At 39.0% G+C, this 25,050-nt stretch overlaps 1 pseudogene; it reads left to right on the top strand.

The window, feature by feature from the left end:
- The first annotated feature begins 252 nt into the window (after positions 1-252).
- Positions 253-25,050, top strand: part of LOC140688670 (trafficking protein particle complex subunit 9-like) — a 108,498-nt pseudogene continuing 83,700 nt past the window's right edge.

Consider the following 25,050-nt stretch of genomic DNA (forward strand, 5'->3'; position numbering starts at 1 on the left):
TGCCTCTCTTAAAAAGTAACAAAGAAACAAGACAGAAAAAGCAGAGGATGATTTCTGTTCTTCCTCTCGGCTTGCAGGTGCCTTCACCTCCAGTGGCATCCATCCAGACAACAGCACTGACACTGGCCGTGCTCAGAATTGCCTCAGCCCTGAAGACAAATAGAAGGGGGGGCGCCCTGTTACAGGGGGTGCTCTCACTTTGTGGATCCTTATGTAACTGCGTGGTGTTATTCAGGATCACCCATTCTGCACTGTGTGACGGTGCTGCGGTGTCTCCTAGTTATTTGTTTCTGTAAGTACTCATGTGTTTTTTCCAATGTGTGGTACTAGACATCAAAAAATGCTTTTTTCAGGTGAAAAATAGTGTGTATTTAATATAAAAGTCTGAAAAAAGTGTCAAAAGTGTCTATCTTGTTCCCAGTACTCAGAGATAATAATTAACACTTTAACATCTATTTTCTGTTCTTTTCATCAGTGTGTATTACCTCTGTCATAAAAACCAGCGAGCACTGTGTGCCTGTTTACTGTGTGGAGACCTCCATTTTCCATTTGGCTTATTACACATTTTTCTACAATATTCTATCTCCACTGGCATGATTTTTAATGACCAGTATAGCATTCTGTCTTGTGGAGGCATCGTCCATTTTACTTTGGACTTAAATAAACTTTTAAACTCCAAGTATACTTAACTGAAATACTGAAAAGAGAACTGTGGTGGTACCGAAAGTCCCCTACTTCCCTTCCCCTTATTTCCAGAGAGTAAAAACTGCTGACAATGTGGAGTATGTATTTCATGACCTTTATGCCTATGTCATATATATACACACATACATCACGAATATGAGAAATCTATGTATATGTGAGTGTATATATGCTTTATTGAAAAATAAGGCCATACTATATGTTTTCTGCAGCTCAGTTTATTCACTCAGTTATATATCATTGACTTCTTCCCCCTCTAGACTCACCCGGTCCTTTCAGATAGAGTAGAGGGTTTTCCTGATGTGCAGGTTTGGTCTCTTGTGTAAGGACACCTTTCGTGGGAGAGTACTGTGGACAAGGCCTTGGACCACGCCGAAACGCCGGAACTTTAGTGCCCACAGCTCGCCGTGATTTACCGCATCATTGTCTTGATGGTAGACACTTAAGTTTTCTCCATCTTCCACTGTCAGAAAGGGTGTTTGACTGGAATCCTTCTTATACAAACATTCCTGTGATCTTGTGTGAGTATTTCTTTAGTTAAGGTTTCTGGAAATTTAGTCCTTGGATGTGACAACTACATAAATCACAGGCTCCTTTCAAGTGAATCTAGAAATTCCTTCTCCTGTGGAGAATGAAAAGATGTAGAATAACTTATGTAACCAATTCTCTATCGCTGGATATGATTTCACTTCAGCTTTTCTTCTCACCATTTTAAAAAGTGGTGTGTAAATGCTCTGATGAGTACATCTTTTTGAACTGATTTTTTCTAAATGAAACAATTCCTAAAAGTGGAGTTCAGCCTGTGTGTACACACGTTTTTCAGAGTTTACATATCCATTGACATGTCGTCCTCCAAAAGATCGCTCACAGTTTGTTCTCTCAAAGATGGACACTAGCTAGAATATCTTTTAAAAATATGTGCCAATATGATGAGCAAAAGTACTTTTTCATTGTTTTAATTTACACTTGATGACCAGTGAGGTATTGAGCATTTTTCACTCATTAGCCATCTGACTTTTAAAAAGTGAATGATCTCTTTTGTCCATTGAACACATTTAAGTGAGGGAGCTTCTTGTTGCTTTGTGACAGCTCTATGTATATTATGAACATTAACCCCTTGTCTTCATCAAGATGTATCAGAGAGCTTTTCCTTGTCATATTTTGCCTTTCATTTTGTTCAGTAGGTTCATTTTTGTTGTGGCCCAAAATAATCTTAACATACTAAATGTCTTCTTTTTGGGTTTTATTCTTGATATTATTCTTAGAAATACTTTCTTATAATGGTATAAATTTCTTCTGTAGGTTTTTTTAATCTCTAAGATGGAGATGATAATGGTACTTGTTATAGTGAGGAGAAGTTGAATTAATATGAGCAAAGAATTATATTCATTGTTATTAGTACTTTCTAATATTCACATCACTTTCTGTAATTTTTCTTGTTGTCATTATGACTGGAATAGAATTTGTTCTTTCCAGGGGATTCTCTGATTGTCCCAAGACAATTATTGAATTCATACTTTGCTTTTTAACTTGAAATCCCACCTGTAAAGAATACTTATGTACACTAGAGTCTCTTTTTGAGCTCATGGTTTATTTCTGTCAATCTTACTTTCTTACTCTAGCACTATATCTTACATATTGTAAAAATTTATTTAATATCTGACAGTGCGATTTTTTTGATTCTCTTTACCATCCCAAATTTTCTTGGCTAGTATTATGACTTTATTATTCCTGAAGAATTCTAATATAATTTTCAAGTTAAAAAAAAGAAGTGTTGTCATGGGATTTTTTAGTAATTTTGAATTATCTTTAGGAGAACGTACATTTTTTCAAAACTGCTTTCCTCCATACAAAATGTTGATGTCTCTACTTTCACACCTCTTACTTTACCCCACAGTACAGTCCTGTACATTCTCCATGTACAACATGGGCATTGTTTTTGAGTTTATTCCAGATTATTGTTGATGATTTTGTTAATTTTTTAAGTGAGAATTTTTTGCTATTATATTTTTTAACTGTTAAAACTGACACCTAGGAAGGCAGATTCGGTTTGTAAATACTCACTTTGTAACTTCTCATTTAAAATTGTAAGTATTAAGTACTTGTTACAGAATCCTTTCTTTTCTGTTTTTAAAAATTTGTTTCCAAGATTCTCAAAATGGTCATAGCAAAGTAGTATAGGTGAGGAGACAGATGGAGAGAGGTAGTGTGGCTCATGTACAAACGTTGAGCACTTTCATGGCTGTCTTTACGCTGGAAAAGCCGCTGAAGAGTCCAGGATAAACCAGGGGTGGCTTTGTATGCAGTTGAAAGCCAGCTTTCCTGCCTGGTGAAGCCTGGTGGGCGTGGCAGGTAGATGATCAAGGTCGAATGGAGGTTATTGGCTGCACAGAGTGCTGTGTCTGAGAACTGGAGAATATCACCATGGGAAATGCTTGGTGCCAGGAACAATGCAGAGGAGCTGGGGACCCTGTGTGTTAAGGATTTTCCAGCCCTGGGAGTGGGAAGATCAGACTCTGCATTCAGATCTGAGTTTGAATTCATCCTCTTTAGTTTACTTGTCCTCTGACTTTTGTCAAGCTATATACCCTCTTTCACTTCCTGTTTTCTTATCTCTCAAAATAGGAGAATTACAGCCTGCTGCTAGATTGTTTGGTCAGGTTAAATAATTAGTGTCTATAAGATGCCACGTACAGTCACAAGCTCAGTGAGAAATGGGCTGTTGGCTGTTCTTCTGCAACTCAGTGCTTGACAAAACATGGGGGAAAGCCAGTCCCTAATTTGTGTGTGATGCAAGTAGGAACAAAAATAATGTCTTGCCTTTCCCTAGCAGTATTCTTACAACTTTGCTTCATTTACTTCTTACCTCCTTTCCTTTCCCCTTTCCCATCCTCCACCAAAAGAGCCTGAGGCTCTCTCAGAATACTAGATTCAAATTAATTTAAAGGTTGGCTCATCCTCATGAAATGATAGTAACATAAAGAAAATCTGTGCACATCCCAGAATACATTGTATTTGATTTACACACACACGCGTGCACACACACACACACACACAATCAGCCTCCCTCCCACTTTCAGAGGGAGAAGGACCACTTTTTCTGAGTTTTCACTCACTGAGCGTGAGAACAGTGTCTCTTACACAGACGTTCACCAGGCTTTGTGCATGGTGTTTTTAATTGAATTTCTGCTTTGTAGCCATAGATATAGTCTCCTAATAGAAGAGAGAAATTGGAGACATAGACATTCTGCTGAGATATTGGTGTCATCATATTTTAGTTGGAAAGGACTTAAGACAGAATAGAGTCGTAATATTATATGGGTGAGAATCCATGATGTTGTAACTTGGACAAGAACCTGGACCTTCTGCCATCTTGTCCACAAGGGTGAAGAGGCAACTGGGCAGGGAATGGTAGGGATCCTTCTTGCTTGAGTTCCATGTTCTTGCTAGTTTTCATTGCTCAGCTGCCTTTAGTTTATGTCCATGAGGCCTCTCATGGGAAGGTCACTCTGTCCTGATAGATTGAGTTTCTTATCAGCAAAAAGCTCTGGACCCACTCATATTTCCCAGAGTTTTCTGCTGACCTGCTGACACTTTATATAATTGAGACCTAAGAAACTACTGAATATAAAATCCTTATTGTTATTGTTTGCCCTCGAGTTCCATAGGAATGGGGTGCTGTCTCAGGCTGTCTAAAGCCAGATCCGAACAAAGATAGGGTGAAAGGTTGTGCTGCTGTTCCTCCACAGTCGAAAGGGATTTCCACCTTAGCTTTATATTCAAGGCAGATGAGTTCAAATCTTGCCTTTACCAGTTATTATCCTTGTGAAATTGGGGAGAAACTGTACTTTTTTGTGTCCAAATTTGTTTATCTGTAAATAAGTTCAGTATTTATTTTAAGGTTTCTGTTTTAGAATTGAATGAGCTAATTCCCTCATTTATACCTAAAATAGCGATCGCATGGTTCTATGCTGGTGCCTTGGTAGTTGATTACTAAGGGACACTGCAGTGAGAATGGGGGTGGGGGGCCCCTGGATAATAGAGCTTATATTCCAGGATATGCTTGTAAAAGACTGGATGTGCAGTGGATTTTTAGTAAATATCTACTCCTTTCCTAATCTGCATTGATTGTGTATATATCTTTATACTAATATATGAACAGTTTTTATTGCAATTTAAATATCTTTGTAGTATTTACAATATCTAGCTATAAAAATACGTGAAATAAAATGATTTGAATTTATTTTCTTTTCAATAAGCAAAACAAAATAAAATAGAAAAGAAAAAAGTTTTGAAGGAGTAGAAATAATTTTATTTCTGTGGAATCAATTCCTTATAATAGATTTTTTGTTCGTGTTGTTAAAAAGCATATAAAATTGATAGGTTGTGACATACTGGAAATGAGGAAACAGTGGAGACACTACCTCTAAGGCAGTCAATTTGTTACCAAGTCCAAACTCGTTCTGCTTGCTGCATGACAGGCCAATAAATCGGGAGATGAGATGTTGGAGTAAGGAAAAGAGACTTTATTTGAAAAGCTGGCAGGCCCAGAAAATGGCATATTGTTATCCAGTAGAACTCTCTTCCCCAGGGCAGAATTCAGTCTCCTTTTATACCAAAAAGGGGCGGGGATGTGGCTGGTTGTTGCAAACTTCTTATTGTATGAATTGTTTGTCCTTGAAATCCTTTGTTCCTGCAGCTGTCCATGTGGGTCAAATTATGGTGCCCCCGTATAACCTCCAAAAAAAGAAAGGTTATTCACTATTTTACAACTTGCCATCTATACATAAGTGTAGAAGAGCAAATATTCTTAAAGATCAGAGCCCGGAGAATAGGCCCTCCTGGATATTTCAGGCTAAAGGCAACTTTCTTTTACAAAAGGTGCAGAAACAGCAAGTCTGAGCCTAGAAAACAAGGTACAGGATTAAAGCCAAATGAACACATCTAACATGGAGTGAAATTTGTTCTTTATATTACAATTTCTTTTTCTCCCTCATAAATAATTTTACTAAGAAACATGAGCAATTTTTTTATTTTTGCTTCTTAATAAAGGAGTACAACTATATTTTAGTGAGCAGGGATGCTGTGCGTTCCTTGGGGTCACAGCAAACTCTTGTTCGGGGTGGTCGACCCTGCAACATGCCTGATGCCCCGTGAGTGTTGGTGAGGGTCCCCCTAACCAGGGGCTCTCTTCAGGAACCACCATATGGGCATTGACCTCTGGCACCTCTTTTTCAGCTGCAGGAAATTTTTTCAGATTCTATGATAGAAAAATCACTCCAGCTGGGGATAATCAGGGAATAAAGGAAGAGGAAATGGGCTTGAAGTAGAGTAGAAGAGAAGGACAGAAGCTCAGGGAGCCTGGGGGCTTGGCAGCGGGGCCTCGGGAGAGAGAGGAGCAGAGGTGTGGATGGGACCGGCTACGGAACCAGCTCCTGCTGCTTTCCCTGCACCCAAGCCACACAGCTTTTAATAGGGCCCAGGACTCTCTCCTGTCTGGATGTCACTCTGGGCAGAACCTTGAGAATCGAAGGTAAGGGGTGGGCAGCACTCACCTAGGGGGTCACTGAGGAATTTGGTCAAGTCCACATTGACTTTTCCAGTCATGTGCCTTCACCTGTTCTTTATCTCAGGATCTGAGAAGCAGGAGCAAGGAACTCATGGAGAGATCCAGGAAGATATCTGACTGTGTTAAGAGACGACAGTCACAGTGAAACTGGGAGCGAAGACACTTGCAGCAAAGTAAAATAAATTCACAACTATTGCATCAGAGCTGCAGGTGTGAGAGAGCCTAAGCCTGTCTCAGAGTGCAGGGGACAAGCGGAATGGAATGGTAAAATTAACACTGACAATTGAAATTTTGTTAAATAGACTGCTACTTTTAATTTTATCACTTGAATATATGCAGGTGTATTTCTATGAGCATTTATAGGTTCACACAACCCCACCAGCCCCTCTTGCCCCCATGGGGGATGGGATTTCTCAAGCACGGTGCCCCTCCTGCTTGCTTGGGCCACGCTGCGGGTCCTCGCCTTGGGCCGGACTGCTACAGGACACTGAGTCCCCGAGGCACGGCCTGGGATACATGACAGGAACATCTGTGCTCTTGGCTGAGGGCCTCCATTTCCCCCTGCAGTGTAAGAATGCCGGTGACTCAGTTAGAAGCATGCATCAAAGCCATCCTTCCCTGTCATCACCATCTAGAAGCGGTGCCTGAATCTTCTGAATTTCTGCAGAATGTGGTTTACAATCACCTTCAACAAGTGAGTGTGTGTCCTCTTTCAAGTGGAGGAATTACTGTCGTTTTCCTGGAACTTACCACTAGTCCATCTGATTTTTCTGTGCTAGGATTCAGTATGGCCTGCTAATAACTCTGCAGTCAGATCTAGAAACCCTGATGAAGAGAATTATTTATTTTCTTTCTTTATATGATAGTATTTTACTTTCAAAATTCTTAGTTTTCAGTTCTTGGAGGAATTTTTTCGGGGGTTGGAGAAACAACTTTGCTCTTACCATCTTTGTGACCTTTTGCTATATGCGTCTAACCTGTCTTCTGTCACTTGTGAGGCGGTTCCATTTGTGACCCTGTCCTGGTTGTTCATAGTATAAAACATAAAATCTGTAAAAGTACAGTCCCTTTTACTCCGAAGACATTCCACAAATACTCCTTTAATCTGGGTGTGGTTTTAAGAAGACACAATCATTAGAATATATACTTGCAGGTTGCCTGTGCAAAATCCCCAAATTAATAGTCGAGCTCAACATCTAAAATCTTTCTAATGTACCATGGATTTGTATGGATAAGTGAATTAGTTTGCTAAGAACTCAATTCTCCCAAGCTGATGCTCTGCCAGATGGTGGGGCCGAGGAACGAGGGCGTGTCCTGCCCTTCCTGAGCTGATAGTTTCATGGCAAAGACCTTCACCAGGTGAAGAAATTGAAGTTTCTTCTACGAACAGTGGGTCTGAAAAGAGTCCAAAAAGCGTGGGAGTGACACAATCCCATTTGTCTCAAGTAGGGGAGAGTGGCTGTGGGGCCACTTGGGAGAGTCATGAGTCCAGGTGGGCAGTGTTGTTGGCTTCCACTTGAGCGGTGGGACGGTCAGTGGGTAAAAGCGAACATATTGAAGGCATGTTTAGATGGTAAAGAGGAAAGGGTCAATGCTTTCTGTGAAGGTAGGATGGAGTAAGGCCCAGGTTTCTGGGTGGATTAATGAGTTAAATAATGGTCCTGCTGTGTTCTGAGGAGGGAAAGCTGCAGAGGGAGTTCTGGGGGAAAACTGATGAGTTCAGCTGTTGGTAAAGTGAAAGGCTCTTAGATGTGTGGTCTGGGAGCTCTGGTAAGAGCCAATAGTGAGTAGAGGGCGGGGAGAGAGACTTTCAAATCATTTTGTCTTGTGAATATACATATAAGAATGAGTAATGACACAACCCCTCCATATTCTGGATTTAAAACCCAGTAACATTTTGCTATATTGACTGCAGGGGTTCTTAATTTTTTAATAGAAATAAAATAAATAGAAACAAAATAGTGGAGTTAATGAATATCTTAGAGTTGATGTGTGCCCTTTATGTATTTTCATACCTCATCTGTTTATAAATATAATCTACAAAAAGTTAACTTGCTTAGCATAAGAGTTAAACAGAGGGACGTGACACACTCTGTTGGTGGTTCAAGGTGATTTCTTAGGCAAATTATGTAGCCTCTCTGTGCCTTAGTTGCATCTTCTGTGACTGCCCCCGGGCCCCTCATCACAGCTGATTCCCTAGACTAGATGTTGGGAGGGAGGCTGCTGAAGGGAGTAAGAGGTGGCAACTGCTAGGGTCACTGAAGAGAGAGACAAAAACAGATTAAAGCCGAGAAACTGAGTGCTAATACCCTCAAAGGAGAAAGAATCCCTCAGTTTTTTGAGCCGCTTAGCGTAAGGGAAAGAAAACCATGTGGATCCAAAGCTCTTGAGCATATGAGTATTGTGGGTGGGAGGGTGTCATCAGAAAAGGGTTGAGAAAAGGCCTTTTGGTTTCCCTTAAAGTTTCCAGTAAGGATGAGGCGCAGAAGCAAAAACAACCCGCTTTACTGTAGAAGGTGCTGTTTTGTGAGAAACTGACCAAAGGTTGGAAACAAGTCATCAGTGTTGCTGGCAAAAGAAGAGACTTCTGGATTGGGTGGGGCACTTGCTGTGACTTCCAGGTGACCTGCTGACTGGGGGCTGTGAGGCGGGCAGTAGGTTTGCAGTGTGACCTGGGCATAATCCCTGGCATTGAGGCTGCTGTTCTGACTAGCAGAGCTGGGCAGACACCGTCCTAATGGGGCTGCTCGGGATGAGGTCTGGGACACCTGCCGTGCTGAGGGCGAGAGGAGAGCTCCCCTGAGGTTGTGTCCCTGTGAAGATTAGAAACGTCCTCCTGCAGGGGGGGAAGAGCCTCTGAGCAGCATGCCAGATGCACAGGCAAGACCAGCCTGAGCATGGAGATTTCAGGAAGCCAGAATTCATGCAGGCCCGAACAGCCTTGTTCCTGAGAAACTGGAGGGAAAAGATGCTGCAAAAGCATGCTAAGTTCAGACACTGTGGTGTGTCATGAGTGATAGGAAACGACTGTTCAGGCAGCCACGAGAGAACCCTGTGGGTGTCCCAGTTGGGCGTCACACAGGAGGGAGGAGCAGAGTTATATACTTTGTCACTTAATAGCTGTGTGACTTTGAGCAATATCACCCCACCTCTATATATATATCTACATCTGTAAAGTGACACAGTGACAAGCTCATGTCATCAGAATGCTTAGTTTAGCTCTGATCCCCTTTGTCCAGTCCTGTCAGTGCTGCCCTGCAAGGTTCTGCAGCGGCTGTTCTTGCCCTGCGATAGGAGGGCATAAAAGGGCATTGTAGCACCCGAGGGCAGGAAGGGGTTGCTTTAAAAGCAGACATGTAGCCTCCTGCAGCTGCAGACATGCAGGCAGTTTGGTTTATATTCTTGGAGAGGACTTTGGAGGCCTTTGCATCGACTTAAGCCATGTTTTCCCTTGGAGACCTCATCTGCCTTTGCAGATTAATGTTGAAGATTTGGGCTTCTGGCAAAGCTGTTTTCAGAGATGGGTATATACGTAAAATATCATATAAAATAAAATGATTTATTTAACGTGTGCGACTTTGCAGCTGTTGGGAACAGCTCTGTTGGCCTGGTCTCCACGGAGGACACCAAGGATCAGCAGAGCGTGCGGGAGGGAAGGCAGCCTGCAGTGCTTCTGCGGGGGTTCTCCCCAGCATGGTGCTCTGCTGAGTTGACTCTTCTCTGAGTTTGGTTGCCAGAGGAGCAGACAGCAAAGTAATGAGTTCTGGAGGGATTGTATAATGACAGGAAGAAATAGGAACCTGGAGATTTTCCGGACTAAAACACGTTTTTGGTTCCTGATTCAGTGTGTTCCATTACAGAATTGATGAGTTGTGTCTATTCTGGAACGTCATTGAAATAAACGTTCAGCCTAAATGTTAAGGGCTTTGATTTATTTGGCTGGAGGACTCGAGCTGGGATGACAGCTTCTCAGATCACTCTGAGGGACTGCTCCCAAGAGGTAGGGGAGGAGCTAGGATATATAGAATCTTTACAACAAAGATCAGGTAATTGGAACAATAAAATATTGCTTGTTATCTAAAGAAAACCAGATATCTCAAGTTCAAGTATTTACTGCTTTTCTATGTATGGTGGGAAGCAAATATTTGGGTCATTGAATTCATTCCTTTGGCAAGCACCTGGCTATCTAGGGCCAGTATCCTGTCCTTTCTTACTCTGAGTCTGCTCAGAGGGCACCACTGTGAGTTGTTGAGAGGCCGGGCTGAAGGCATGTACTCGCTGGGGGTTGGCAGCAGCCGCTAATGACTTGGATTCAGCATTCTTTGTTTACTGACATGGTTGCAGTATTTTCATGCACATTGTAGTATTTTCATTCACAGTGTTCACCCTTGGTCCTAAATTCGACCAATATTTTGAGAGACATTTCATGACCAATTTTGTCCCATGGTGCTAGAATGGCTCATTCCTAGTTCAGGTGAAGAATCTTCTGAGTTGCCATTCAAGGTGTTAGTTTTTTTATCAGGCCCTGTTGATACTAAAAGTTCTCTGGATCACCTGTCTTACTAGTCTATTATGATCCAGGAAGTGTTTAACCTTCTTTGCTCATTTCCATACCTAGAATTACACTATTATATTTATTTTATTCAGGGTTATAAATTTTATCTGTTTCTTCAAGATGTTTAGCCATCATCAATCTTGTGGGCCTAGTTACACATTGGGAAATGTAACAGACAACAATTTTATAAAATAGACAGGATATAAGTAATAAAGCTAGTAACGTTAATAAAGTCACAAGTAAGAATTTAATAGTCGAGAAGTTGTATTTTTGGGTTAAAATTTTGCTTGTGTTTCTGAGTTTGATCCTATGAGAAAGTTCATATTTATGGTCAGGGTCAGAGCAGGTATTAATTGGCCAGGTGAAATCTCCCACCTTGTAAGATCAACAGTGGCCTAAACAGAACTATAATTTATTTTTAGAATAATGTTTCTGAGGGCTATCTAGTTAGAGCCTTGGAGTAGGGAAACCCACCAAGGTAACTCAGAAGTACTAGACATAGGTAATTTATCATAAACTTAACAAGTGGAGTAGTTCATAATCAAAGGTTGGAGAAATTATCAAAGTAATTTTTATACAGGCCTGGTCTGGTGTCTTGGGTCAGCTGTCTGGCTCAGATGTCGTCTTCTTCTCATCCTGGTCTGGTAGCTTTTTCTCCATTTGGGCATTGTTTTAAGGTGAGCAGCGCTCTATAGGCCAGTGCACTGCAGGGGCTGTTTCAGATAGGAAATGAATCCGAGACTCTGTTTCCTTCAGCTTTGGTGTGTATGGTCTAGTTAAGAGTACCTGAAAAAGGGTCTTTCCATTCAGGTTGGAGACAGTTCTTTAAGTCATGCCTGTTGCAGTATGTATAATCCCCTGGCTGCAGGTCATGGGGCATTGGAACTTTACCCAAGGATAGATTACTGAGCTTCAGAAACAAACCTAGAGTATTCTTTGCATAATTCAATTAAACTGTACAGCAATGTGACATAACAGCAAGGAATGATCTGGGAAGGGTCTTAGTAAATATGGACCTCAATTAACAAAACTAGAATTTAATATCCACTAAAATATAATTTTTTTCTCTCTAAAGTTACCCTCAGTTTTCTCAAATATAGCCAAATCAAGATTAATTTCTTTACAAGTTAAATCTGATTATTTGATCATATAGGCTTTTTAAATTGACTGTGTTGGAAGTTTTAATATGGAGTCTCAGGGTAGAATGTTAATAAGGTTTTCTAAGGCCAAGAAAGCCACGTCAAGGCTTTTCATGGATTTTTGCCTTACAGATTTAGGTAAATTCTTTTCTCTTTAAAATCCTTAAAATACCTTTATACTCCTATATCTCTTAGGAGATGATCTCTCTAATTTGTCTGATAGAGCCACTGGGGACCTAAGTATTTTTAGTCTTTTGAGGGATCAGATAGAGAGAAAAGATAACTGTTCCAAGTCTGTATACATAGGTATAATTTATCAAATTGCTGTGAACCATAACTAGCTTAAGGAGAAGAGATTCTTTATGTCTTGGAAACAGGTTAAAAGCCAGTAGTATTTGAAACAATATCAAAAATTATAACCAAATTCACCAGGTTACTCAGTCCCATGTAACTAATTCTTTTAATGAGAGTTTTCATTAGAACTTTAAAATTTCTTACCCAGTTTAGTTCAGTGCTGTAGTTAGAAATTTATTAGAAATCAGTAAATCTCCTTGAAGAGAAAGCATTTTGCAAAACCATCAGAAGAAAACAATTAACTGTCTATAAATGACAAAAGATTTAAAAGCATGTTTAAACACCGTTACACTATAATCAATAAAGAAACCTGTTCACTATACCCATAATTATCACTGGTAACATTTCAGATAAACCAGAATTTTAGGGAGTCCATATAATTTCTACAATACCTATATTAATAATATTTCTCATTCAATATAACCTTAGAAGTTTTATGATTCATTTGACAATTCCATGTTATTTAAAATGCCAAATGAAACTTTATAATTAAAAATCTCTCTTTGGGATGTTTAGGGGCCTTCTGTAGCATCCCAAACTTAACTGGAGATTAAAAGAATTTTAATTAATTAAATTAATTTTAATGTAATTAATTAATTATAATTTTATATTTGGGGAGTTTTTTGAAAGATTTCAGAACACTTGATCAGATAAACATATAGATCACTGTAAAGTAGTACTAATTCATTAACAAGAAAATATGTCAAAGGTAAAGGCAGAATAGTTCAGCTAAGTGGTATAAGAAGTTTTACAATCTGTTACTGAAGGTGGATTAATATTTTAAGAAAATTTTTTCCTCTTAACAGAGAGAAAACCAAATCTAATCTTGTACCAGCTTACTTCTAAGATTCATTTACGTTGCCCAATTTGATTCTAAACTTAGCCAATTCTGACCACGTACAAAACTTTCCTCAGGGTTCCTTTTCCACAAGCCTTCCACAGCTTTCTATACTTATATTAGTGTGCCCCTTATTTTGTCTTCCATTCAGAAGTAACCAGCTTCAGTAGAAAGTCACTATTTTTCATTAACAAAGTATAATTCCATTCTTACATCTTCCTTTACACATTTATATTACTTTCCTAGGATACTGAGATCATTCCCTTACTAATAGAGACCATTTCTGTGTGGCACCAACCATTGATTAATATTTCTAAACACCTTTAGTTTCACTGTAAGAGGAAGTTAAATGTTAAGTAATTCATATTTCAATCTTATTTTATCTGACAATGGCATAGATATTTAATAAAATCTTGTCATTTAACTTAATTTAGCACAACTCTAGAATTTAAAGATATCAAACATTTAGAGATTATTTTAAGCATACATTTTAAAAATATATTTTAAATATTTACCCAAAGCTCTCATCTCATTTGCATTTAATTTACTTAAAATTTTACCACAGCACATTACTGTTATATTTTTTTTGACAAATCTGCAACAGATATAACAGGATCTTATTTGACTTTCATTAAACCTAGGTACAGTAAAGTTATTATACATAATATTGATGACTTTAAAGATGTCTATATTAATTAGAACATACTTAAACTAAACAATATCAAATATTATCTTAATATTGAATATTTTCCAATTCACATGACGCTGAAAGTCAATTTGTTAAGTTTTTATTATAAAAATACTTAATTTTTAAGCTCATATATTTTTACATCAATTAAGCAGAGCTCTTTGACTTTGAATTTTTTTTTTTTAGCAGTAGAAATATCTCACTTCTATAATCTGTATGCAGGCTTATAAACAGACAAAAGCTAGAGATCTCATAGATTCACTTAAAAACTTACTTTTAAGATATTTATAATAATAGTTGGAGTAAGCTGAATTTGCTTGCTCAAATCACTAAGGCTTACTATTTATGAAACAGATAGTTAAGATTTCTTCACAAAGTCTGAAGGACTCGTTAGAGTTCTGAGTTCTAAAATGCCAAAAATTTCTTGGCCTCAAGTTTTATTTCGTTGAGCTAATTAAGCTCAGTCCTAGGTCACTGTTTGTTGTATTTATATTTCTGATCTTCAAGACAAAGACACTCTCTTCCATGTCCCCAGAGAACTGCTCTGTCACTCAGACCCAATTTTATCTCCTTAATTGGCATTTTTGTATCAGTGAGAAGAGCTGTAAACAAAGAATTCCATGTAATTAAACTTTAAGGTTTTCTTTATTATGTCTTCCAAAGCTTGCATAAGGCAATTATTAAGGTCTCTTTTCCTTGAGTTATAAGTTAAACCCAGGGTAAACCTATATTTTTTTATTAGCCACTCAAATTAGTTTTTAGTTTTACGTTATATTGGATGGCTCATGTAACTATATTGGTTTCCTTTAATTTGTTCAATTAATATTTTCAGAGGGACAGATATGTGCCCAGCCTTATAATACCAAGAAGGGGAAGCGTTTTTCCACTGAAACATATCTATCCCACAACATAAGCAAAAGGTTTATATAAAGACCATTTAAATATACCAATTTCACAAACTTTTATCTCAATTTTATTAAATCTTATACCTTTAATTTTTATATTTATTAAGTTTAATCAATAATTCTTATTTCTAGAAGGAGTGCCAGAAACCTTTTTTTTGTGTGTTTGCATTGTATATAATTTTATAGAAGTCTCTAGGATGCCCAAGTTTCAGCCAAAGAGCTTAGGCCCTTCTCGATTTTTAATTTCATTAATTGGTCTGTTGTCCCAATCATTGATCAAGTATTTCAGTCTACATATAAATATATTTTAAACTGTGGTAAATAAAACGGACTTGTTTAAACTTTAATGTTGGGGGGGAGTAGGTGATCTCTTTGGCCCTTTTTTTTTTTTAACTTTACGTAGTGTAGTATCAAAACCCTGTATGTAAATCCAAAAATGTCCATTTTATTTATCTCATTCAAAATAACCATATAAAAATATTTATCGTTTTGGGATAAGCTACTTATCTGTTTTTTCCACATTTTTACAATCATTTTTCCAGTTATTCAACCTAATTAACATTAATTATTCTAAGTTTTTATTAGCATCTCTAGAAACATTTATCAGAAAGGAAAAACACAAATGTAGCTTCTCAAACCAGTTATATTTTTTTATCTGAGTTCTTAGGTTAACCATTAGATATATTTTTCTGCATTTAAACTTTATTTTAATAGGTACCAATAAAACAGCTGTTTATAATGAGTTCTCTTTAAACTTTCACCAATTAAAAAGTTTTTCCAAATTAAAAAATCCATCATATGGCCATCAATTTATATATATATATATATATATATATATATATATATATATATAGTGATTTTAAACCAATAAGATGAAGAGGCCCTTCCACATGAGAGTCGGGGTGTTGCCTAAATAAAATTCAAAGGTTTACTCTCCAAAAGCTTAAAACCTTCGTGGTCCAAGCTGATGCAGCAAAGTTTAAGATGGCAAAATATCTGAAAATTGGTACAATCAAAGAATTGCTTAGAATCCCAATTTATTTGTGTGGCCACCATATGTACACAATACTTGAAACTTTTGTATGGCAGAGTCCAAGGTTTCCTTTAAAAACTAAACTAAACATATATATACTTACATACACACACTTAAAACACCCAGAGAAAGATAAAACATTTACATTCCAAGTTCCCCCTAAAGGGGATTTTGTTTTTATAAGTTCAGAATTCCAAAAAATGTTTTTATCAGGCCTGGTTATTTTCAGAGTGAGTTTTTTTTTTCTTATTCCCGATTAATATTGTAAGTTTTGTATGTACATAAATCTGGCTGGGGTAATAGTTGGAGACTGGCAATCTGTCATTTCTTTTTCTTTTCTTTTTTGTTCTTTATTTTTTTTGAAAGTTCTATTCCCCATTGTAAGGTCGGGTTCTCAGAATAAATTTGCTAGTAAGATTTCCAACAGGGACAACTCTGTGGCATGAAGCCTTTGTCTCTACCACTCCTGGAAGATTCTCTGTCACCCGAGAATGCTGTTACCAGCCAGGAGGATGGTCCGAATTTTGGAGTTGAAAATTTCCTCATAAGAGTTTTACTTTTATCCTGAAAAATTCAATGGAGGTAACCAAATTGAGGAAAATATTAGACCAGCCACTTACCTAACCACTCAGTCCTGAACCCAGTGTCTTTCAACTTGGACTCACTCGGGATGTCTCAACTGGGTGAGTATTTTCCTCATATGTTTCCACCAGCCCCACTTTGGACATATCCTCAAGGTGGGTATTTCCTGTTATCTTTCAAACAGGCCCCACCCAGTATGTCTCCACTGGGTGGGTAATTCACCTCAGTTTCTTTCAACTGGAGGGCCACGCACCTGGATACACCGCCAGATAAAACTTAGGATCATCAACCAATATGTGAGATCTGAGAACCAGGAGAGACTCACCCAAATTCATCTGGACTCCCCGAGGAGGCGGATGGGCACAAAGGGCCACTGCTGGTACCAAGGCTCCGGTTACTTGGAGAGTTCAGGTGGAGAGAAATCTGCTGTGGGTCCCTTCATGGTGTCCAAAACTGTTGACTGAAATACATGTGCAGCTTAAAAGTTAAGAATTTTGTTTTATTTGGCGGGAGGACTCGAGCCGGGATGACAGCCTTTCAGAACTCTCTGAGGGACTGCTCCCAAGAGGTTGAGGAAGAGCTAGGATATATAGGAGCTTTACAACAAAGACCAGGTTGTTGGAACAATAAAAGATTACTTGTTATCTAAAGAAAGCCAGGTGTCTCAAGTTCACGAATTTAGTGATTTTGTATGAATGGGAGGAAGCAAATATTAGGACTCACTGAATTCATTTTTTAGACAAGCACCTAGCTTTCTCACGCCAGTAGCCCGTCCTTTCTTATTCTGAGTCTGCTCAGAGGGCACCATTGTGATTTGCTGCTGTGGCTGGGCTCCAGGCCTGTCCTCGCTGGGGGGTGGCGGCAGCCTTTAATGACTTGGTATCAGTATTCTTTGTTTACTGTCATGGTTGCAGTATTCTCATTCACATTGTAGTATTTTCGTTCACAGACCGATTATGGATAATCTACAACCTTGGAAAGCAACCGAGATGGAATTACTGCAGATACCTTCTGCTTTAATAAGCCGTGTGCAAACATAAACATGGAGGAAGCATATACTTGGATTTGGAGGTGTAGGGAAGGGATTCTGCACATTACAGGAGAACGCAATGCAGAATTCCTTAAGTCCACCTTTCTTTACTGTAGTGGTTTCTGAGAACATTTTATGGTAATTAAACAACATTGACAAATGGTGGCACACATTGAATTTAAGAGATGGCCGGCTGCAAACTTGTGTATTGGACAGGTGGAATTCATAGGCAAGTGGTCAGGTGGATGGGAGAGAGATGGAGCCAAGGCCTGGGCCCAGATTCCGGTTTAAATCGCCATTTCTTCAACATAGGGCCTTGGAATAGAATTCAAAATCTCTTAACCTGTTGGTGAATCTGTGAAATTGGCATGATAATACTCGTTTCATCCTGGGATTGTTGTAAGATCTAAAGAGTATTATAGCACACATGAAGCATTTAACACCCTGGCACTTAGCAGTGTTCACTGTGTGGGGCCGCCCCGCTTAGCGTGTGTCAGAGCCGTAAAGGCAGCATTTGTCTGTTGAGGATGCACTTGTAGCCCCTTGGCTAGGTTGTGAATTTGCTGATTTCCTTTAATACTTGTAACTCTGTGTGACATGGGCAGTTATTTTCATGGACAGATGAGGAATCTCAGGGTAAAGAAGACTGTGTAATTTGCCCAAAGTCAGACCATAATTTTGGGTGCAGGGGCATCGGTTCAGCATGGGCCCCTGGGCCTTCTGCTCTCTCCGTTCAGCACCAGAGCCAGATATGGAGTTGGCTGTTTCCCTGCCCAGAATATCCGGCAGGCCGCAAGACACACCTGGCCCTGTGCTGCTTGAGCAAAAACTCCGGAGGAGAGGCAGTTACAAAAGGGATAAACATAAAAACATAAGACAGCAAACTGTGATCAGCGCTGAGAAGGAAAGGAACACGTCTTGCCGTGCAGAGCTGGGAACTTTCCCGTCGGGGCTGCTCTGGGGGATTTCATCTCAGCTAAACAAGCTCTGCTGTTGCAGCAAGGTAGGAAGGCAGGGTGCGTGTGGGTAGGTAGACAGGGCCTCATTGGTCGTACTCATTCCCCATTAAGCGGCAGCTTTCACGGGCACTTACCTAGTAAACATCGGCCATAATCATCACGCACTTTGCTTGGTAGTTTTATTGACCCCAGCTTTGAGATGAGGTCATTGAACCTGGGGAGTTTGCTGCATGCCCGTGATTACCTTGCAAATACCCCAACTGTTCTTTCAATCTAGACTGGTGTGGCTGTCATGCCCCAGCCCTGTGAATGGCATCGTGTAGCTTCTCCCAAGTGGCCCAAATGACTGACATTGATATGCTTAATTCGTTGGAAATGGTATGTGGCAATAATAGAAAAAGGTAGTAAGAAATTGTTTGGAAAACTGGAAAGAACCTTTTCTTCCCCAGCTGGGGGAGCGTAACCTGTATCATTCACCCTACTCACTGACTGTCACCTCCTCCCTGCCGACTCCGTGTTCAGAAGCCACTCTGAGCCTTGGGAGAACATTTTTCCTCATGACACTTTTGACTAGGACCCGCGACATCTCTGTCCCTGGTTAACTCTCTCTTCAAAGCCATTTAAATTTTTTGCAGTCTCCTCCACTCAGATATAAGAATAGCCTCTTTAATCTTCTTGATGCAGCTCCTTAATGAAGATCTTGCGATGGAAACCTAACCAAAACTGGGATGTATGCACAGTGACTGCAACCTCAGCACATTGTGAGTTCATAATCAGAGGGGTGGGTGACTCAGGAAAGGCTTTTTTAAGGTAACAAGGGGAAAGTGAAAGGACGCAGGCTGTTTGAGAAAGAAACATCTCGGTCACAGCCAACAAGACACCTGTGTTCAGGATGGGGTGTGGCGAGTGCAGAGTTCTCACAAATAAAGAAGTGATGTGATGGGAGGGAGGACAGTTGGGTACTTTATTGGGGAGAAAAAAGTGGGCTGAACATTTCCTGGTTGAACAAGAGGATTGTGACATGATGTGCTTGTATTTTGGAGAGAAGGGTTTTGTGGGGACAGGCCTAGGATTACGCTTTCTGGCTGGGGAGTCAGCACAACAGAGAAACACAGAGATCCTGGCAGACCCCAAGGCCCAAGCTGGCGAGAGGCTGCCCGCAAATTGGAGCCCTGGAGGCTGGTTCTGTCCCTTAGCTGGGGACTCTGTCCTCGCTTCACAGCCCAGTCCTGTTGATACAAGAATAAAAAGCGTTGGGCATGAGAAGGGCTGTGCCCCACGCTTTCATTTAGCCCCTGGGATGTGTCCCACCAGATTTTGTTCTTTGACTTCATGCAGTAAAGAATTCAAGAGCAAGCCAGTGTTGAGTAAAGGTATATATATTCAGAGAGATACATTGAAATGCAAGAGAAACGTCACGAGGTGTGGGGGTTTGATGCACAGATTAGAAGTAGGTACACTCTCCACAGAGTGTGGGCCTTCTCCAAAGAGGGAGAGAGAGTGGTGACCGCGAGGTGGCGCTGTGTTGCTTGTTTTCTTGGGCTTGGTGGTTTCATATGCTAATAAGTAGAAGGACCAGCCTAAGGGCAAGCCACTGGGATTCCCAGGGAGTTGGCCATTTCCCACCCTTTGATCTTTTGTGGCTAGCCATGGGACTGCCATGTTGCCTGGGGCATGTTATTCACCACGTTACTATTACAATGGGTGTTTACTGAATCTCAAGATCTGCTAGAAGTTAAATCTCTTCATCCTGAGCCTCAAGGCCTTTTGGGAGTTGAATCCTTCACCATTTTGATGTCAATTGCTGCGGTCTTCCTTGAATGGCTGTGCTCTTCCCCCTTCCATCCTGTATCACTGTGATGACACAAAGAGAGTAAAGGCTGGGCCCTAAACGTGCTCCTGCATTTAGCGGCGGGAAGTGTGGGGTGGGCTTATGATGACTCTGAGTGGTGAGAAGGATGTTTCAGATTTTCCCACGTGAGACATGGGGACCTGCCAGCAGCCTCCCCAGATTTATCTCACAGGCATTATCGCTTGTGTTGTTATGGAAACAACAGGCCAGCCAAAATCAAGAATCACACAGAGGGTTGGAGTACTGAGATTTATTACGCTGGCAGGCTCAGAGGGGTTTCTTTTCCAAAGCTCTGAGCACCTCCAAGATGTGCACATGAGGTTTTATAGGGTTAATTACAAGTATGGGGCTATTAGCCAATAAGGCTCAAACAACAAAAAGCAAGGAATCAGTACACTGAAGCTTATCAATTTGGAAAAGATCACGTTACTGACAAATGTTGACCTTGGATTTTCGGGTTAGCTTATTAGCCCAGTAAACTGACACTAAACTTCAGATTTACCAGGTAGCCCAGCAAAACTTAGATCAGTAAACCGACACTTATCACACTTAGATTTGTGACTTAGCTTGTTAGCCCAGCTGGGGTTTTCCTTCACAGTGTCACTTATCTTTTGTATTTTTCTTTTTTTCTTTTTTTAAATATTTAATCCAAATTTAATATCAGGGTTCTTTGGGAAAGAAATTTCTCTTTTTCTTTTCTTTGGGGCTCTTTTGGGGGGCAGGTAATTAGATGTATTTATCTGTTAGTGGAAGCCCTGGGGCTTCATCCCAGGACCCCTTGCACGCTAAGCACACGCTCTACCACCCGCTCCATCATCTTTTCTTTTTGATTTAGCTGCCAAGAATCCTACAGCTGAATTTCTAGTCAGCCTTTAACACTTGCCCTGACTTCATGGAATCCATTTTTATGAGTTTATCTCCCCTGGTTTCATTTAACTATTGAATATCCATTTTCTCTTCACTCTCAGTTTTGCCTTTTTGTTGTTATGGTTCTTAAGCTGTTTATAAATGAATTGTTTAAATTCTCTTTTAGCAAGAGGCTGAATGTAAATAAATATGTAAACAAACAGCACAATTAAATGCTTTTATACATTCTGAGCTGTTTAGTAGTTACTTAAAAACCGAATTGAATATTAAAGTGATAGCATTTTAAAAATATTTTTTAATTTTTTATAAAAATATAGCTGATTTAAAATATGATATTAGTTTCAGGTTTACAATAGATGCTCCATTTATAGTTACTGTAAAACATTGTCTGTATTCCCTGTGTTGTAAGATACATCCCTCTAGCGTGTTTACATTACATGTTGCAGTTTGTATAAGAAAGTTGGGTAACGCAGAGCCTGGGACGTGGCTGTGTCTGACCCAGGTTCACGCTCATCCTGCCTGTCAGAGCTCACGCCTTCACAACTGTCTGCACGGGAGCGAGTGGAGGCAGCTCTCATCAGTGCTGGCACCACCCTCTGAGTGGCAGTGACAGCAGTGATTTTGTGTGGAGGTGCAAAGTGTTTTTCCAAGAGCTTTATATGCGTTTCTGCATTTAATAATAAAAGCCCTCCTGTGAGGAAGCGTTTTAAGTTTTTAATGTATAATAAATTTTATTTTGATATTGATAGATTTTAAACCTCTGGAAAATTTACAGGAGTAGTAAAATAAATGCTTAGATACAGTTCACTTTAAAGGGCACTATTTGGCTTTCTGTGTCTGGTTTATTTTAGCATAAAGTTTCAAGGTTCATCCATATTGTAGCCTGAATTAGTAATTTATTCTTTTTGTTTGATAATATCATTTTCCATTTTTTTTTCATTTTTGGTCTATTTAAAAATATTTTCATTGAAGTCTTGTTAGTTTATAATGTTGTGTCAGTTTCTTGTGTACAGCACAAGACTTCAGTTAAATAGGAACATACCTGTAGTCATTTTCATACTCTTTTTAAACATAAGTTACTATAAGATATTAAATATAATCTCCTGTGCTATATAGTATAAACTTGCTGTTTATTCTTTACATACTAAGTATCTGCAAATCTTGAACTCCCAATTTATTCCTTCCCACACCCTCTCCCCACTGGTTACCATAGTTTGGTTTCTAAGTCTCTGTGTCTGTTTCTGTTCTGTAGATTTTTTTTTCTTTCTTTTTTTTTTTTAGATTCCACATGTGAGCAATCTCATATGGTATTTTCCTTTCTCTTTCTGGCTTACTTCACTTAGAATGACATTCTCCATGTCCATTGATGTTGCTGCAAATGGCATTATTTTATTATTATTTTATGGCTGAATAGTAGTCTATTGGACAAATATGCTACAACCTCTTTATCCAGCCATCTGTCAGTGGACATTTCGGTTGTTTCCATGTCTTGCTATTGTAAATAGTGCTGCTGTGAAGATTAGGGTGTATGTGTCTTTTTGAATTAGGGTTCCTTCTGGATATATGCCCAGGAGTGGAATTGCTGGTTCATATGGGAGGTCAATATTTTGTCTTTAGAGGAACATCTATACACTTTTCCACAATGGCTCCACCAAACTGAATTCCCACCACAGTGTAGGTGTGTTCCCAATTCTCCAGAGACTCTGCAGTATTTATTGTCAGTGAACTTCTGAAAGATGGCTATTCTGACTGGTGAGAGGTGACACTTGATTGCAGTTTTGATTTGCATTTCTCTGATAATGATATTGAACATTTTTTCATGTGCCTACTGGCCACTTGTACGTCTTCATTGGAGAAATGTTGCTTTAGGACTTCCGCAAATTTTTGAATTGAATTGTTTGTTTGTTTTTCTTATTATGTGTAACAGCTGCTTACATATTCTGGGAATTAAGCCCCTAGCAGTTTCATTTATTGCAAATATTTTCTCCCATTCCATAGGTTGGTTGTCTTTTTGTTTTGCTTACTGTTTCCATAGCTGTGCAAAAGCTTGTAAGTTTAATTAGATCCCTCTTGTATATTTCTGGTTGTTTTTCTATTGCTTGAGTAGACTGCTCTAGGAAAACATTGCTGAGATGTATGTCAGATGTTTTGCCTATGGTTGTTTCTAAGAGGTTTATACTGTCTTGTCTACATGTTTAAGTCTTTAACACATTTTGAATTCATTTTTGTGTATGCTGTGAGGAAGTAGTCTAACTTCAATGATTTACATTCAGCTGTTCAGTTTTCCCTACACCATTTGCTGAAGAGGCTGTCTTTACTCCATTTTATGCTCTGAACTTCTTTGTCAAAGTTTCAATGACCAAAAGTTTGTGGGCCTATTCTTGATAATTTTGTTTATCCGTTCATTGATGGGTGGATATTGTTAGTAACTTTTGGCTACTCTAAATGATACTGCTATGAATATTGATGTGAAATTTTTTATGAGAATATGTTTTCATTCTGTTGGCTGTACATTTGGCCCGCCATATCTGTAGTTTCCACTACATGGATCCAGATGGCTGATTGTAAAGGGACTCGAACATCCTTGGATTATGGTATCCAGGGTGTGGGGTTCCTGAAAAAAACCACCCAAGGGTATTGAGGGATGACTCTACATATAGGAGTGGAATTGCTGAGCCATATAACTCTAAGCTTTTGAGGAAATACCAGACTTCTCCAAAGAAGCTGCACCATTGCCCCTTTCCCCTGGCCGCATATGAGGTTTCTCTGCCTCCTGAACGACATTTGTATTTGTCCATGTTTTGGTTATAACCATCCTAGTGGGTGTAAAATGAGATCTCATTTTGTTTTTGACTTCACTAGTGATGCTGAGCATCTTTTCATATGCTTATTGGCCATTTGTATATGTATTTAAATTCGTGGTAAATTTAAAAATTGGGCCTATTTGCTTGTATTGTTCAGTTGAAAGCATTCGTTATATATCCTGGATACTACTCTCTTATTAGATAAATTCTTTGCAAAATTTTTCATCTATTCTGCACATTGTCCTTTCACTATATTTTTTTTAAACATTAAAACAATTTCTTTACAAGGAAGGTAGTTATGTAATGATTTATTTTATTTTTTTTGTTAAGCATGAACTCTCTCACTTGAGATACCCATTTTCCCTGTCATTTCACTTTCTTGATGATGTCCTTTGTAAGAAAAAGGTTTTAATTTTGATGAAGTCCAGTTTATCTGCTTTTTTCTTCTATCATTTGTGCTCTTGGTTTTGTATCTATGAAACAAAGCCTATCCTAGGCCCACAAAGATTTATACTGTGTCTTCTTTTAGAAAGTTTATAAGTTTAATTTTTACATTTCTGTCTGTGATCTATTTTGAATTAATTTTATTTGTTATATAAAATATGGGTGTTCAGATTCCAGATTGATTCTTTTGTCTGCATACACCCAGCTGTCCCTGAACCATTTGTTGAATAGACTATTCTTTCAATGGAGTGTTTTTGGCCCCCTAGTGGAAAACTGTCTGTAAATGTAAGTTTTCCCCGTGGGTTTTTATTGTGTCTCTTAGATATATTTATCCAAACTTATGCCAGTATCATACTGACTTAGTACTATAGCATTTTAGTACACTTTAAAGTGAGTCCTCCAACTTTACTCTTCTTTTTCAAGGTTGTTTTTGCTGTCCTGTGCCCCTTGCATGTCCATGTGAATTTTGGGATCAGTTTTTCAATTTTTGCAAAGAAGTTAGCTGGAATTTTGATAGGGATTCCACTGAATATATAGATCACTTTGAGGAGTCTTAACATTTATAATAATTTTGTCAATCATTCCATGAAAATGAAATGTCTTCAATATATGTAGATCTTTTAAAATTTATTTTGGTGATACTTCAAAAATTTCAATGTACAAATCTTGTAAATTTTTGTTAAATGTATCTCTCACTTTATTTTTAATGCAAAGGCTGAGTTTCTTATG

The sequence above is a fragment of the Vicugna pacos genome, chromosome 23 (assembly GCF_048564905.1).
Source record: "Vicugna pacos chromosome 23, VicPac4, whole genome shotgun sequence".
Taxonomy (NCBI): domain Eukaryota; kingdom Metazoa; phylum Chordata; class Mammalia; order Artiodactyla; family Camelidae; genus Vicugna; species Vicugna pacos.